Here is a 17,916-nt window from a genome sequence, read left to right as displayed (position 1 = left end):
GAAAATTCGCGAAAATCTTCCTAATTAGGCCAAGTTCCTATCGAAAACCCTTTTTTTTTGTTCCAAGCCCGAATTTACTCGTTTTAACGACTGGCAACCGACCTGGAAACGAGGCCAAAGCCGCCGCTTTAACAGCGCGTGAAGAGGCATCTCGCCCTCTAATTTTTGTATTCATGAGTTCGTCGGAGAAAATTCCCCTCAAGACGTACTCCGAGAGAGCGAAAGTTAAAGGGCAGATTGTCTGTGTGTGTGTATGTATCTCGGGAAGATCTGGAAGAGACCGGAAAAGTTTAGAGATACGTGCGTTTCCGGGAACAAGAGTCGGCGAGTGTTTCCAGTCCGGGCCGACTTCCTGGATCGAGATGTTTGTATTCAGGATGTACGACGGGACCGTACGACGAGGATAATTCGCCGGGAAAATTGGAAGATTGGTTTCCGCTGCGAGTTTTTTCGGATATGGGGATCTAGAGCTCGGGTAGACTGGCCTTCGGTTTTTTCCTGATTAATTACCTCCAAAAGTCTTTTCCTTCTTCATTTTCTCGAAAAAATTCATTCCATCTATCATATCGTCTGTTTCGTTATCAAAAACCCAAACAATCTTCATCATTTTCAATTTTTCCAGAAGGGACCTCGAATTATGCAGAAAACATGTACGGCACTTCAATATCTAAAAGTTGGATTTTTGATTCCGATCGAAAAAAACGCAAGACTATGAAATTTTTCGACCAAAATGCTTTTTTTTTTTCGTATCGTCTTGAAATTCGAAATATAGTTTAATTACGCTATTCTCTATCAGAAACTGCCTTCGGTTTTTCTTCAAGTGAATTATTTTTCGTTTTACGCCCCTTTGAAGGCTGAAACTTTGGTTGGCCCTAGCAGCCGAAATAAATTTTTTTCGTCAAAACTGAGGTCAGATTTGGAATCAGGGACCTCGAATTATGCAGAAAACATGTACGGCACTTCAATATCTAAAAGTTGGATTTTTTATTCAACACACACACACAGACACTCACACTCCACCCACACACTCGACCCTCGACACTTGACACTCGACACTTGACACTCGACACTCGACACTCGACACTTGACACTCGACATGCGATACACGACACTCGACGCTCGAAACACACACCATGCACCCCCCACACACACACACACGCACACACACACACACACACACACACACACACACACACACACACACACACACACACACACACACACACCACACACACACACACCCCACACACACCCCACACACCCCACACACCCCACACACGCACACCACACCCACGCACAACCCACCCAAGCGCAACCCACCCACGCACACCCCACCCATACACACACCACCCATACACACACCACCCATACACACACCACCCACACACACACACACTCGACACCCGACACTCGACACTCGACACTTGACACTCGACACTCGACACTTGACACTCGACACTTGACACTCGACACTTGACACTCGACACTTGACACTTGACACTCGACACTTGACACTCGACACTCGACACTCGACACTCGACACTCGACACTCGACACTTGACACTCGACACTTGACACTCGACACTTGACACTCGACACTCGACACTGGACACTCGACACTTGACTCTCGACACTTGACACTCGACACTTGACACTCGACACTTGACACTCGACACTTGACACTCGACACTCGACACTTGACACTCGACACTCGACACTTGACACTCGACACTTGACACTCGACACTTGACACTCGACACTTGACACTCGACACTTGACACTCGACACTTGACACTCGACACTTGACACTCGACACTTGACACTCGACACTTGACACTCGACACTTGACACTCGACACTCGACACTTGACACTCGACACTTGACACTCGACACTTGACACTCGACACTCGACACTTGACACTCGACACTTGACACTCGACACTCGACACTTGACACTCGACACTTGACACTCGACACTTGACACTCGACACTCGACACTTGACACTCGACACTTGACACTCGACACTCGACACTCGACACTTGACACTCGACACTTGACACTCGACATACGACACTCGACGCTCGACACACGACACTCGACGCTCGACACACGACACACCCTGCACCCCCCACACACACACGAACACACACGCACACACACACACACACACACACACAGACACACACACACACACACACACAGACACACACTCGACACACTACACAAACGCATCATGAAAAATTTTTCTGAATCGGCACCTAAATTGGAAAATTCAAGAGATATCAAAGATAAACTAGGTGTGACATTTGAAGTAGGAAAGTAGGGGGCTGTTTCCGGTATAATTGCGAGTTGTAGAGGTCTGAAAATATATTGGGGAGTAACTTCATTGTCGAAAACCCCAACATGCAAATTTTCACCACAAAATTGTGATTCGTTTTCGAACATTTAATGGGTGAATCACCCTGTATACAACACAGGGTCAGTAGGGAACGACCAACGGAGTTTTTCAAAGGTTTTTGGGATTACATCAAAAAAAGTGAATATTAGAGAGTGTAACCTACAGCGAGTAGCCGAAAACTTAAAAATTCCATCAATTTCGTCAAGCGGGCACTGGAGATGATTCATGGCTTGCCGCTTCAGCGAAGGAACGAACGTCCGAATTTCCATTTTTCGAGCCGTATCGGCGGCGCGGCGCGCACGGTCGATTAGACATCTAATTGTCGTCCCATCCGTCGACCCTGTCCGTGTGCATCCCTGCGAACCACAGATATCGTTTGCGTTATGAGTTTAATCTGTGGAACGAATCTTTCGATCGCCATTTGCGGCCCGCGTTGCGGTATTCAATCGGCCGGACCTGTCCATATATTTATATATTGTGCTATGTAATCTACCGGAGATCTGCGTGTACTCCGATATTTCATTGTTTCAATTCCGAATTCATGAGAATGCTCTCGCGCGTTGATTCATGGACGTTTTCTGCTGCAGTTCGCGATGTTTATGGTGCCGGCTGATTAATGCTGGAGGATTTATCGGGGATCACGAAGGTTATGTTTCGATATCATAGAAAGGGACAATGGAAAGGAAGCGATCGGCAAGATTTTTTTTTCCTCGTTGAGTATAGAAGGAAAATGGCGTGACGAAAGACTCTTATTGCGTCACACTTTGAAAGGTTAATTCTTCGGTTGGCAAACGATTTGAAATATGGAATAGCTTCTCGAATTTGATTCAGCGATTGCAGATTCCTGCAACAATAATCTGTCATCCTAGCCACAGAGTTTTATCATCATATTTGACAATTAGAAGATTCTCTGGGAAGTGAGAAGTGAAGTTAGGCTTAGACATGGGCGTTACATTCGACGGGGCATTCAAGATTGAAAATGGGCCGTAAAGTTTTTTTTTCTGCTTTTAACGGATTTTATCGGTTTTTTCAAGAGAAAAGGTAACGAAAGGGCTTTTTTAGGGTGAGATTATTTAGGAGTATAAGTCATCATAAGTTTCTAACAAATACGTTCAATTCAGATATGAATGAAGCTCAAATTTGGGTATTAGATGTAAAAAAAAACTGTATGACTAGATTCTGGACATGGTCGTTCGTTCCACCCCTACCTACAGCTGGCTCCGAGGAAAATTCCGCTTCCTTGTATTCCGCAGTAGGGAATTTTCCAAGCCCAATATACAAGAATAATACTTTTTTCGTAGGCGAGTCATAAAAAATTCTTTCAGACTCCCATTTAGGGCCCCGTCGACCAAGTTTGGAGTGCTTCCTAGATATGAATTATGTACAGACGGCGCCGCCACTGAAGACCGGAACGAAATTCGGCGAGTGTGTACTTCTACTACAAGAGTGCATTTTGTTTCAGGAACTTCCCCAGCCGCCTAGTAGAGTATTGCGTTTGTAAAACTGCGAATAGAGGTTTCTGGATATTTTGGCTCACATTCGATCAATTTTTTTCAACTAAAACAAGTAGTATTCTACGAATGAAGTTCCACCTTTTCTCCTTATTAGAGTTAATTGGCATTGGACAATCTAGTGATCCAGGAAAGGTAGAACCCAATGGTACTGTATGGACAAGTTTAACGATGAAAAAGTCGCGTCGTGGATTTTTTAGAGCTCGGTATCTAATAATTGTGCAAACAGAAACGAGGCGAGTCGGTTGTTTGGGCAAAGTCTGAATAAATATTTGATCGATCAGCGGGAAATGATCCGTAAAAATGCTACGTGGAGATACGCCAAGTTTCCGATAACTGCTTCGGCCAATAGACGATAATGAAATGACGCTTCGCGAATGTAGACTCGGCCGATTCACAATATTGAATATTAGTAACTCAACTTTGGTCCAGAAGTATGCTCTCGAAGACCGTCCACTGCACATAGTCGGATGTAGGTACTTCACCAGAGATTTCTAGGCTTTCTGATTTTTCCATCATAACATGGGCTAATCTATACAGGGCAGGTCTTTGCTCGTACAAATATTTTAACCAGGGGTGACACAGCTCATTATGAAAACTTAAAATGGGTATATCTTTTTATCAGGGCCGAATCGAAAAAACTGGTAAGGGAAAAAAGGGTTTCTTTTGACCTCAAGAATCTACTGTTTCAATATTTATACGAGTCAAAGACTCACGCTGTATATCCACAAGATGAAGAGGTGTGAGATCTGTGATCATCTACCCTAGTTGGGCACACTCTCATGGCTCCAGTGATGCAATGACAGGCTAGCCTTCGTATTTAATCAGAGGGATTCTTCGTACTCTTCACACTTGCCTTGCCATGTCACATATTTGTCCCATAAATCATTATTGGTCTCACAATCCTGACGTACATTCATCCCAGTATTTTTAGGTTATCAGGAGAATTTTGTACGTCTCCAAAGACAGAATTTCGCTATCTAGGGTTATTCTCGAATATTAAATATTCAACTCCAGACTTTAAATAATGATATGGCATGAAGTTGAGACTTTCACACTGACTTCACATTACTTTCAGAGATTGATGGTACGATTTTTTCCGAATTTCGTAATCCCAGGTGCATCACGATCCCCTAACCCCCTTCCAGTGGCCCCAAACGAGACGCAAAAAACTGGCACGAGTCGAGTACGTCGACAGGACGCCTCCGACCGTATCGAATGCACAAATGAGGAACGTTTACCCACCATCGGAACGAAATGCACCGACCCGGACACTCTCGTGTTTCCTTATTATAACGAGGCCTCCGTTGTTTAACACACAACGAAACCAATAACCGATGGACGGAACCCCCGGAAACTGACGGAATCCAATTAATTAAAAACTGGAAACCTCATCCCCCCCGCCTCGGCCCCCCAAAACGAAAAACATACGCGATGAGGGGCTGCGAATCGATAGCGCGGAATTAACGCAACACACTCCAATTAATTAGTGTTTTGCGCATTTGTTTGTCACGTGTGTTTCGGTAGGTAAATCGGGCGATCCCAGGTTCGAATTTATAAGGGAAGAACAGAAAATGGTAAAGGAAAAAAGTGTTTCTTCTGACCTCAAGAATCTACTCTTGAAATATATGCACACCCTGTATGTTTGCACCCACTCTGGATATCGGAACGCTTGGTCTAATATCTGGAAATCTTTTTTCATTACTCTCGGTCATGTTCATGGCCCTGTCACGATTTCCATTAAATCCTGCAGCAGCAGCAGGAACACAGAAGCAGCATCGGGATCTGGCCGACTATCGATCAGCTGTCCGCAAGTGTTATCACAGTTTTGTAGACACGCGTTGTCGTTCTCCCCTTTCTGCCACTCCACCACTCACTCTCCTCGAATTCTAGTAGTTCTCTCGCCTGTTATGCTTATTATCACGCAGATAATGGTAATGGCGCATAAAAATACGACGGAATAATGGGGGGAGATGTATATCTATCATTATTATCGGGCTATTACAGCGCCCTCTTGTTCTAGGGGTGGGACGCGGAGATTTATAATTAGCATCTGGGACGTTCCGTTAGTTACAATCGCTGAAAATTCTGCGAAACGATTTTTTCGTATTCTTATGGAAATTTTCGCTGAGCTCGCAAATTAAGAAGAGCAAACAGAGTGAAGCAACATATTCAAGACATTCGGAGTCACGATCCCCATCCGTTTCGCTTTATGCAAAACCCACCCTAGCCTGAATATTCAGAGACAGCCGACTTATCCATAGCCGCGTAACCCATTTCCGCCACGGGAAAAAAACCCCGACACATGCACACGAAGCAGGGAAGAGAAAAGAGAGGGAGAAAAAAAGGAAAACGGCGAAGAAAAATAACGCGATTTCTCTCACCAATTACCATGCAAATACGGCGTGAAATCGCGGTGGCGACAAAGGAAAAACGTTATCCCGTTCCCTTCACTTGTTTCCGAATGCAATACGGGAGTTTTTCGTGTAATCAAACAAAGGCGGCCGGGTTAGGGACGAACCTAACCGAAAATTAGCATTTAGAAGGCCAGTAAATTCGCAGGTAACTCGACTTACATATAAAATCGGACGGTTTTCTTTTGTTTGCGAGACGGGAGATGAGACGAGAGTGGGAGAGAGATGTCCCGGGCCGTCTTGATTATAACCGAGGTGTCGTCACGTAGGTCATTTGCATTTATTTCTACATTTCCGCTGATTTCGATTGCGACGCGGGATTCGAGAAACGGGTCGGGATGGGCTAAATGAATTCACGGTTTTTTTTCGAAGGGATTTGTTGATTTCGAGCTGCCATGTCGTAGGAAAAGATCATCGACTATAGAACAGAAAAATAGAAGTTTCTAAATACGCATATTACATTTATTCTTGAACTTTCTTATGATTTTCTCCGAAAAATTGAAGGGGTGATTCCTTGCTCAAAAATAGTGTGGGTTTTCCGTGTAAATGTTTTCTGAGCAGCCCCTACTTAGATACAGCTCCCTGAAGAACTTTTCAGGTGCCATCTCAAAAGGATTTCATATCGAAGACGTAAATTATTTTTCGACAAAGAATCACCCTGTATAATATAGGCAGATTTTCGAGATATAAATACAATAGAAAAAACATCATATCAACCTACGACCTAAGAGTTACGGCGTCGATAAAACAGTACGAAACGTCGATTTTCAAACATTTTACGACCCACCCTGGTAATCCCCCCTCATAAATCCCGCGCAAAGATTTTCCCCCGTTGGACGGGCCACGATTCTCAGACCGGGATCGACGTACGTACCAGACGCGACAAAAAAAAAGAACCAAATCGATCCGGAGGCAATTTTTGGCCGGACTTTGAAGTCTCGAAACTTTTAATCGAGACCGGACGGCCTTTTTCACGTTTTATGAGCGGATTTGTGCGCCCCCCGGGGTCGCGGCCCAGTGTCTGCGTCTGACAGTTAAAACGCCGCGACGGCGACGACCGTACGGTTAGTTTTTAATTATCAGAAAATCGATTAAGTAATTTTCCGACCGCCTCGCGCCCCTGGAACTGACTGGACTAATTCGAGGGTGAAGCGATTTTTATTGGGCATTATGTTCGTCGTCGCGGTGGTCGATCGGTTCCGGAATTCCGGGACAATGCGGGAATTCGAGGGACCTTCAGGGGAAAATGAACACCTTCCGAATTAACTTCGCGATTTTGGATCATCTCCATTCGGCCCAAGTGATTGAACTGTGAAGAATTGCACTTTTTCAATCAAATGGGATGAATATAGATTATAACACGGAAAACACTTGTATTGGTTGTCCCCTTATTGCCTGTCTAGAAACTAAAGCTGCCCAAAAAATTGCAATTTTCAATGTATCCCACATAATTTCAAATTAATGGCTCAGAGTTGAAATTCCCCAAGTGGATTATGACGAACAAAGAAATCATTTGGGACTTTGCAATTTTTGAAAAATATATCATTTCACACGCATTCTACCAGCGTTTTCCACCCAAGCATTCTACCCGCACTTTCCACACACGCATTCTACCCGCGCTTACTATCCACAAATTCTACCCGCGCTTATAACCCACGCATTCTACCCGCGCCTACTACCCACGAATTCTACCCATGCTTGTAACCCACGCATTCTACCCGCCCATCCCAAACCACGCATTCTACCCGCGCTTATAACCCACGCATTATACCCGCGCTTACTACCCACGAATTCTACCCATGCTTGTAACCCACGCATTCTACCCGCCCATCCCAAACCACGCATTCTACCCGCGCTTACAATCCACGCATTCTACCCGCGCATCCCAACCCACGCATCCTACCAGCGTTTTCCACCCACGCATTCTATCCGCGCTTACAACCCACGCATTCTACCCACGCTTACAACCCACAAAATCTACAGGCGCTCACAACCCACGCATTCTACCCGCGCTTACAACCCACAAAATCTACAGGCGCTTACAACCCACGCATTCTATCCGCGCTTACTACCCACGCATTCTATCTGCGCTTACAACCCACGCATTCTACCCACGTTTACAACCCATAAAATCTACAGGCGCTTACAACCCACGCATTCTACCCACGCTTACAACCCACGCATTCTACCCGCGCTTACAACCCACAAAATCTACAGGCGCTTACAACCCACAAAATCTACAGGCGCTTACAACCCACGCATTCTATCCGCGCTTACAACCCACGCATTCTACCCACGTTTACAACCCATAAAATCTACAGGCGCTTACAACCCACGCATTCTACCCACGCTTACAACCCACAAATTCTACCCGCGCTTACAACCCAGGCTTTCTATGAATAAAAGATGATGTAGTGAAGAAAATGAAGATTGAAAGTACCAAACGAGAAGAACATTTTGAAATTTTGATTTGATTTCGATCAATACCGATTTGAACTTGTTCATTCTCTTCTTTTCTCTACAGAAATAAACAATCTAACTCGAGATTTATGAGCTTAGGCTCTATTTGAAGAACATTCGAGGCAGATTCTAGAAACAGATAACCCAACAGAGAAAGTTTCAGTTGGAAACCATAGCGGGAGTTATGCAACACCTTACCATAGTTCGAGCTCCCGTGTCCTCTCCTCTCGGTCATCAATTTTTTTTTCATTAGCTCGAACGCCTTCCTCCATTAACATCTCCCGCTCAAACGTCCGTCGTTCGGTCTCGAACCCGAGGGAAAAACCGCATTTTAGCAATATCGAACCTTCCGAGTGGTATTGTATTAAATTAAGGTGCACCTCCGGTGAATTTTCCACCAATCCTCCAGACGACCGCTAAAATTAATTTACAACGACGCCATTTTCCATTCCTAACGTAATAAGCGACATCAGTCGATGAGTGCAGTTTCGTATTTCGCCCAGAAAATTTTCTAAAATTCGATACTGGCAAACGTAGCTCGGAAATCCCACAAGAAAAGAGCAAGAATGAACTACGATCAACACCTCGAGCTCTTTTAAAACGATCGAAACTATCTAGTTAATTTCCAATAAATAATAACACGTTATAATCCACCGATTTCACAACGCCCAACATCTCACGCATAGCCCAAAGATTTCAACATTAAACCATCGATAACACATCTATAATTCCTCAAATAATCCTCCACGGTCCAAATGTTAAACTGATCGTTTATATTCCTCGACGAAACCGGCTCCAAGTACCCCAACAGCTGATTTGTTTGTTCTTCTGATAGATACCTTCGATAATTATCACTTAATAGAGACAAATGTGTAAGATTCGGGGCCGTCTGGCCTCAGGCCACTATTTTAATAACCAGTTCCGGCGCGACGTAGCGCTAACAAAGAATTAGAAATGACTGCACGTCCCTCTCTCGAAGATCTTTATCGATCTCACATATCTCCGGCACCGAAACTTTCATTTCGGAACATATCACGCAGCTTCGTCAGTCACGCATGCTTTGTTTATAATTCGGGTAATAAATTCGTGATAAAAAATTAGTCACAAGCCATGAATTTAGTCTACGATAAGTAGTGGAAACTTGTCGATAAAGTACCTATGTGTTGGCGCGTGAAGACGTAAAATGATTATTGTAATTCTTGGCTTGACGTTTCTGGTCGAGGTCGACGACTTAAAGTGTAAACAGGAGAAATGGGATCAACGGATATTTAAAGTCCAGTTTGCACGTGTAGAACGCTTACACATACGCGAAAAATATTTGAGTTTACCATTCCCATCGTTGAAGACGAGAATACTCTTTATATTTCCCCAGAAAAACCGGGAAATTCTGTCGAAAAAGACTATTTTACTGGTTTTTAACTAATATCTGAAACAATATTGACCAGAAACAATCTTATTAGCTTTGAGAATTTAGCAAACAACGCCAAAACGGACTAAAACCTATCGATGATTAGGTATGATAACAGTACACACTTTTAGACTCTTGCATGGGCGTATTCAGAGGGTGTGGGAAGCAGTGGTGTGTAGTTGCCCTCCCTAGAAGCTCAACTCTCTAAAAATCAGAGATAAAACACGAAAATCCCAAGGCAGTGCGTTTAGGGAGGGTTTCCCCTAAGCCCAACTGTTGGCGACGCCCTTGGACTCTCTGCCCTACCTACCCCAACAACCCCACGACAGAAAAAATGTAATACCACGAATGAAAACCTCCCCCCAGTCGTAAATATCGCCTCAAACCTATCCTTCTTTATCCCGGCCAACTTCTTGAGCGTCGTGCGTACGTCTGAGGGTGTTTGCTATCGATCCTCCACTTAATCTTCGGTCGGACCTCGGGGAGAGGAACAACAGGAAGGACTTGTCGCAGTCCAACATCCCGGAGTAATCAGTGCGGCACGTGACCCGGCGAAAGGGGTGAGGGGCGAAAAAAAGGGACGATTGTGGGATAGAATTCGGTCCAGACTTAGACGCGGCTTATCGCGAGCTCATAAAAATATTGCGGGCGATTTGAGGGATTATTCGAGCGATTGGTTCGCTCCTAATGGGAGTTGTCGCGGGTAAATCCGCCACGGAAACTTCGACACGCAACGAACGTCTCTGCGGTTGTCTAATCTCGGTAATCCCTTGATTCCGTATGTGCACAGCTTGCAGACTATTTTCGCCAACGAGATTCATCACAAACTCATCAAGATGTCAATTTTTATTGAGAAAATCCTGCTCAACATTACAAACTTTATCAACTAAGTATGTCCCAACTCTTTATAACTAGCGTCTCGATGTTAAATCGACTTCATGAAGAGTCTCACGGCTCTGAAGTACCAATAAGGTTGATTCGCCATTTCGAAAGTGCTGAGAGGCATCTATTAGCTTTTCATCATTTGGTCCACCACTTCTGAGTCTTTGACGAAATGTTCCAGTGGCAAAGAAAATCACACTTGTCTTAACATCTTATGAATTGGCCACTTGCACTTATGTTTGTCCTAAAGTATGCTCTATTGGCATATATCCTCAACTGTTGTCTTTGCTTGTTTGGATTGTTGAATTGTAACAAAGGATAGGGGCCAGCTGTAGCTAACTTCTTGTGGGCATTTGAGCTGGTTTGCCACGTGGTCTCGAAGACTTTGTTGAATCCAATCATTCCAAAACACTCCAAATGAGTCGAGTTCTAACGAAACTTTCCCTATACTGAAAGAAACAAAGAAATGTTCAGATCAGTGTTACTCTTGATGTCTTTGTCCCAACTACATCAGTCTTTCAATTTCTTCTGCTACCATGACAGCCACGAAAGACTTTTGGTCAATTGTATTGATTAGTTACCTCTTCATTTATGAATTGGTACCTTGAGATGAGTTGAGCAATGTCCTGATCTCAAACAAAAGGTTGAAGGATGAGAATAAGGCGAACCTTCCATCACTGCCATCCCAGATCAGTCATAATATTTTTCTTTATTACTCCCGCAGTCATAAATCATGGCACAGTCCTCCTCTGTTTCGACGTGGAAAAAAACTTAAGCTCGATACGGGGTTCACTTCCGCCTCCTAAGCATCGAAATACCGTCCGTCTTCTTCTTTCCTTCCTCCCTTCCAGTTCGAGAAGTTAAAAACACCCATATCTTTTACCGGTGCCCAGAAAAATAATATATAGCTTTTTTCCATCCCCGGGTCGTGTAGGAGCTCATGAATAGTTTAAATATCCCATTCTGTCGGACGAGAGTACAGAAATATTTTAGCGGTTCAACTTTCAAAGATTCGGGACGCTTCCGCCGTTTCCATTCCTGAAGGATGGGGGTGGGCGAATGAATGTAAATGGGAACAGCGTCGGAGAGGGCGAGAAATAGACTCGTTATTAATAAGGAAATCAGGAACGACTAGAAAGGGGCATCCGATTGGAATGCGACGAAAAAATTACATTTGAATAACTTTCCGCCATTCGAAAACAGATGGCGCCACCACAAGTTGACATTTGACAATACCAGATGTAATATCGCAAATTTTGTCATTGAGAGCATAGATAACCTCGGAGAGTACGTTGGGGAATTAGCTAATCCGTGTTTTGTGTCTAATAATCGTTATTCGAGGAAACTTTCGATTTATTTCTTTGATTTTAAGAAGACGAGGAGCACTGATTGCGTATAAATGATGAAGTGAGGCAACTCTTACTGGAAGAAGGTGTAGTGAGTGATTTCAAAGGTTCAAAAATGAAGAGTGAGACGTTTTCTGGAGGAATATCACATCTTTTTGTCGTTCCTAATTGTAAGTACAAGAATCGATATGATAGTTGAAGCCCATAAGAGGAAATATGGGATAAGGAACAACAAGCTTCTGTTGAAGGAAATTTGTGAACAATGAGGATGTTTATAAAATCGTTCAACAATTTCTACATCATCATAAATCTAATCTGAATACCTGGCTGATAAAGCATAAAAATACCGTGCAAACTTTGAGTCACGAATTAAAATTGGATCACGTCCGGCCAACTTCATAAAAGGAATAATTTTCCCCGATTTTTCTATGATGGACGCAAATATTTTTCGTCAAATGTTCGAATTCTATACCATCCACCTGCTCGATTATGTTTATTTATAGAATCGAACCAGATTTATTACATTATCGATCTTTCATCAAACCCAATAAAACGAACACTGGATGGAATTCACGGATGAATCAAAATTGATTTGGGCGAATTTAAAATCGCGTTTTCAACGGTAATAATATATGTCGGCGTAAATATAAGTTATTAATGAATCGGTCATCCTGAAAATCCATTACTACTGAATATTAAATATCAATTATTCGTTTTGAAGGGTTTTGTTCGAGGTTTTGTTCCATTCCAGACTGCAACAAAGGATCATTTTCGACGCTGAACAAAAACAAAGAACCGAATTGTGAATTTTTTTTGTAGTAGGTACTGCTCCGTCGAGAGTGTACTCGGAGAAAAATTAAAATCAAATATGTAGATATCTCTGGGAAATCAGCATTACAAGTGAAAATCATGTACCAGTTTTTTAAGGTAAACTCAGAGTTTAAATTTTGACGAATCCTCACGAAATATGCGTGATAATTCTTCACATACTCCTTTGGAAAGGAGGTTCTGTATATAAACTAAAAATTAAACGCAAATTCAAGTTGTCATGTTGGTGAAGTCAAAACTTTTCTTCAAAATGTTATTCCTGCAATTCTCAGTCGGAGATGAGTGGATAGATTGATACCGGCATTTTTTTACTGAAGAAAGTTCAAGGTTCTGCTTGTGCAATTCATTCCAATTAAAGAATCCGTTTGGGAACATGAACCAATGTGTGTTGATGATGTTTCTCAACAATCTCGACAAGGTTACGTTGTGCTAATGACTCGAAGGAACAATCCTAGAATAATTTGAAGGAAAAATATGCATTTCTGGATTCTACCATGGCATCAGCGAACAATTCAGAGGTCCATCTTCCAGCCTCACCTCTCGGGGTCCTTTGATTAAAATCCTAGCGAGCACCAAAAGGAACAACAATTCACAATTAACCAACAAAAGAAAAAACACCAAAAAACGTATCTTTCAACACAAATCTCCTACTTTGGCAATCGTCAAACTCGACAAGGGACCAATTCACATGTTTCTTGGTGACAGTGCGACGATGTAGCCGGTGAAACAGTTGGAAAACACCATCGACTGGTCTTAGAGACGGGCCGGTAAACAGCGCTTCGAAATCGTCGGTTTTTCGACCGAAAACATCATTTTCGCGAGAAATGCGACAAAAAAACGGCACGATCAAGAGAGGCAGAGTCCCGACTGACAACGAGGCGAAATATTTCTGTTCTCGTCGCCGACGTTGAGAAGAGTTGCGCGCGAGGCGTCGGTGCCGAGCATGCGCCTATACGGCTGGTCACAAAGTCGATAACCGCGACGAGACCTGTCGGCTTTTTCTGACGATTATGTAATTTTATATTAATAGGGGGTTGTTCTTTCATTTCAATCATATTTTTCTCCTTACGGAAATTGTAGCTCGGTGGTACCATTCGTCATTTTATAATTAGGGGATGTGGACTACAATTTGTACCCTATTCAAGCATTGGTATTCGGACCCGATTCAATAGGGTCTCTACCTGCGATAAGTGCAGGTTTTTCTGAGCTAACATACCCTCTCTATTATTCAGGTTTAAATGCCGAAAAGTTGCAGCAGCCAATTCCATTTCCTGGTAGAGGAAGATTATTGAAAATTACATCCTAACCATTCTGCAACAATTAAAATCTTTTCGATCAAACTTGGCATCAAAATGATGTAAAGTCCAGCGCTTAGGTGACGAAGGATGAAGATGGAAATCAAATTTGTATTTACGTAAAGTTAACCTGCAATATACAATAGAAATAATGGTAGATCAATGGAATTTTTATTTCTGCCTCCTGTTCCTCCGCTGCCTCCATAAAAATCCGGGAGAATAAACACGCCCCAAATATTGGAATATAAACCAATATTTATTTTCTCAAGGAACAAAGGGATGAAATTCGCCCGAAATCAATTTTTCCAGATGATACGACCCGTATTCTCCCGAATTTAAATCAATCCCGCGTCCTGGAGGTGTTTTGTTTGCATTAAACCGACCCGTTGTGCCAGACACTGGCCACGTACCTCGATTATTCCCCTTTTTCCTTCATACTTTACCGGCCTTCTCCCGTTTTTCCGCTGGACCGGATCTACCGAGAAAATTCAATCTGTTTTAGAGCGATGGATTTACCTCCGTTTTCTATGTAAATGAAACTTTCAATCCATAAATCCCAAAATGAACTTCGGAACGTTTATTCATCGTCAGGTTATCGAAAAAAAACTGCTATTCGAAAGGCGAAAAAAATTTGGGCTCAACCGGGATTTGAACCCGGGACCTCTCGCACCCAAAGCGAGAATCATACCCCTAGACCATTGAGCCGAACTGAAAGATGAATCGAATCAGAAATATTCAAAAGATTCTTGAATATTTGACTTATCCATATGCAATTCATTCGCATCCGTTTTAGGTAGTTTCGAAAGAAATCAATCCAATTGAATTAACTCGAGGATCTGAATAACATTTTCAAGCATTCTATGTACGAACAAATTTAAAATGATTCTTTTTTCCATACGACTTCTTGAATTTTAATTTTACGACCCCGTTCATCGCGCGAAATGAAAAATGCAAACTTCATAAACCCAATGCTCGTTAATTATGGAAAGACCTCAGTGAGTCATATCTTCCCCGGTAAGCTTAAACCTCCACAACCCCACAGCAGACTCGGTGCCATTCAGAATTAAACGGCGTAACATACACAGCCTTAATAACTGCGGGAATATGTTTATAGACAATATGAATATTTGGAAGGAAGCTGCTTTGGACCCCCCTGGTCTTTTATGACGGCAACCCTAAATACCCCTCGCCCCGAATATGTTTATAAGGGGAACTATGGAATTTAGAGATGGATTCTTACGCTTTGTTGTAGGAGTAGGGCGTTTCAACAGTATATTCGTGATTCAATTCGATGTTTGATAATGAAGGAACACAAGTCTATGGTCCGCCGATTATAACCAAACTCTGATCCGGAACTGGACACAGACAATTGTCATTTGAAACCCCGAGGACATTGTTGCTTAATGACATGTATTCTTACAGATCCTCCCCATAAAAACCAAGGACCTAGAACATGAACCTGGTCCAATCCTTAATCGGCGCAAATTCACCGGAAGCAGGCTACGCAATTAGATGCAGGCGGCCAAATCTTAATCCGCCTGACCCCAAGATGTCCCCGCAGACCATTGTGACATTCTTATGCGGGTCCACAGAGGAGCGTCCTCTCTTGATCTTCCTTTAAATACCCCGTATGATATCTGGTCACGTGTTCCGATAAGTTAATGTGTAATCGACCCTTTGAAGCGACCCTTTCGGGGAGAGCCAAACTGCCCCGTTGGGGTTAAATATTACGATCTGTGGGCAGTTTTCGGACTCGTTCCGGATTTGGGGTGGATGCTGAGAGGAGACGCGCCTCAAGAATTTACGTATTCCGGGATGAATTTTACGGATATCGGACTCTCGAATCTCGGCGGTGTTGAAACGGCGGAATATCGGGAAATATACGGGTGTTTTTCAGACTTAACTGCGGTAGAAACTATGATGGAATGGCGCGGTGGGGATTCCCCTTAGAGGTATATCAAAACCGAGAGTTTTTTCACATCTTACGATGATGTAACTCATGGGAAAACCGATTTTATGTTTGATCTCGATGACATTTTGAAGTGCACAGAGTAATAAAAAATAAATGGCAATTTTGAGGTTAATTTAGATTCAGTACCTTGAAGAAGAAGAAGAAATGTTTGTCTTTGTATGTCAATACATAATGTACGTTCATAGAGAAAGGGAAAAAGTCTCTCTCTTGTCTCTGTGTACGTTACTCGTCGAACCAATCTTTCTTAAATATGTTGAAAAGGTCCGCATTTTTCTTATAAATGAAGGAATCACCCCCTACAGTTCTTTTCAAAGTGCCAGAGCTATCGTTTCAATCGGCACTCCCGACAATCTACTAACCGACCTGCCTAAGGTCAATTAGCGGTCTCGTCCATGAGGCACGCGGGCCCTTTGAAGCCTTTTCGTACCCCCACCTACCCCCGCAGTAATTAAAACTGCGTATCGCCAATGTCCACGCGCGCACGCCACTGGCGGATTAATTAGTTGTTTGTCAGTTGCAACGGCCGCTTTGATATTTTCCGCGCGCGCGTCTCTCTCGCCTTGGGCCGACCGATGATGGGGGACTAATTAAGAAGACGAAAAAATACGATGTGCTCAGCACCCCACCCCCTCCACCTAACCGGTGATAGTAAAATGATTAATGGCGGTATATCCCGGACCCCGATTGCGACGAGATTATTGATTGATAAACCTATAAATTTGTACGCATGATAAACTGCTCATACGTAGACTCGGTGACATTAGAATCGCCAAAACCGAAAAAAATATGCAACTGGTTATTGTCATATTACATTAACATTATAGAGATTCTCTATGATCTTTGGTTATGGTATACTAGTCGAAGGTTCCTGCAAAATGAGAGCGCCATCTGTTGGATAGTTCCTGAGAAAACCAGGGTACCATATCCACATCACAAGATCCCCTGATCAAGCAATGCAATGTCTAACTTTTGACGAGCAGTTTAACTAATCAGTAACTAACCACTTGTCGTGTGTTCCAAAATTTGACTCACTCTACTCCAACCCCCCCCACCGATCATTTAAAATTCACGCACCAACAGCTAATCTGCAACAACACATCAGAGTTGGCCCGTGTTATCATTGAAATCGCAGAAACAATTTCGGAGCCGTTTGGCTGTCTGGCGATAAGGGGGACAGCGCGCGGGGTTAGAGACGAAGAATAATTCTCTCACATAATTAGAAGTTGTAATTATAGTTATAATTTGGTTCAGCCAACTCTGTTGCCTGTTCTACAAATACGAGATTTCCTATTCATAACAGGCAGCCCCGTCACACCGATGTTATTCTCTGTGCCTCCGTCTCCCTCGCCATATTTATTCTGTTAGAGTCGGTCTCTATGTATGTGTGTGTGTATGTGTGTG

General features: G+C 43.1%; 1 protein-coding gene across 1 annotated transcript in view; it reads right to left on the bottom strand.

The window, feature by feature from the left end:
* LOC123320024 overlaps positions 1–14,141 on the bottom strand; it is an 86,324-nt gene extending 72,183 nt beyond the window's left edge. The window contains exon 1 of the mRNA XM_044907164.1: positions 13,786–14,141. The gene's annotated coding sequence lies outside the window, so the exon portion shown is untranslated. The remainder of the gene's footprint in view (positions 1–13,785) is intronic.
* Positions 14,142–17,916: the final 3,775 nt, after the last annotated feature.

The sequence above is a fragment of the Coccinella septempunctata genome, chromosome 9 (genome assembly GCF_907165205.1).
Source record: "Coccinella septempunctata chromosome 9, icCocSept1.1, whole genome shotgun sequence".
NCBI classification, from domain to species: domain Eukaryota; kingdom Metazoa; phylum Arthropoda; class Insecta; order Coleoptera; family Coccinellidae; genus Coccinella; species Coccinella septempunctata.
The sequence above is the reverse complement of the archived record's forward strand: the minus strand, read 5'-3'. Positions and strand labels throughout refer to the sequence as shown.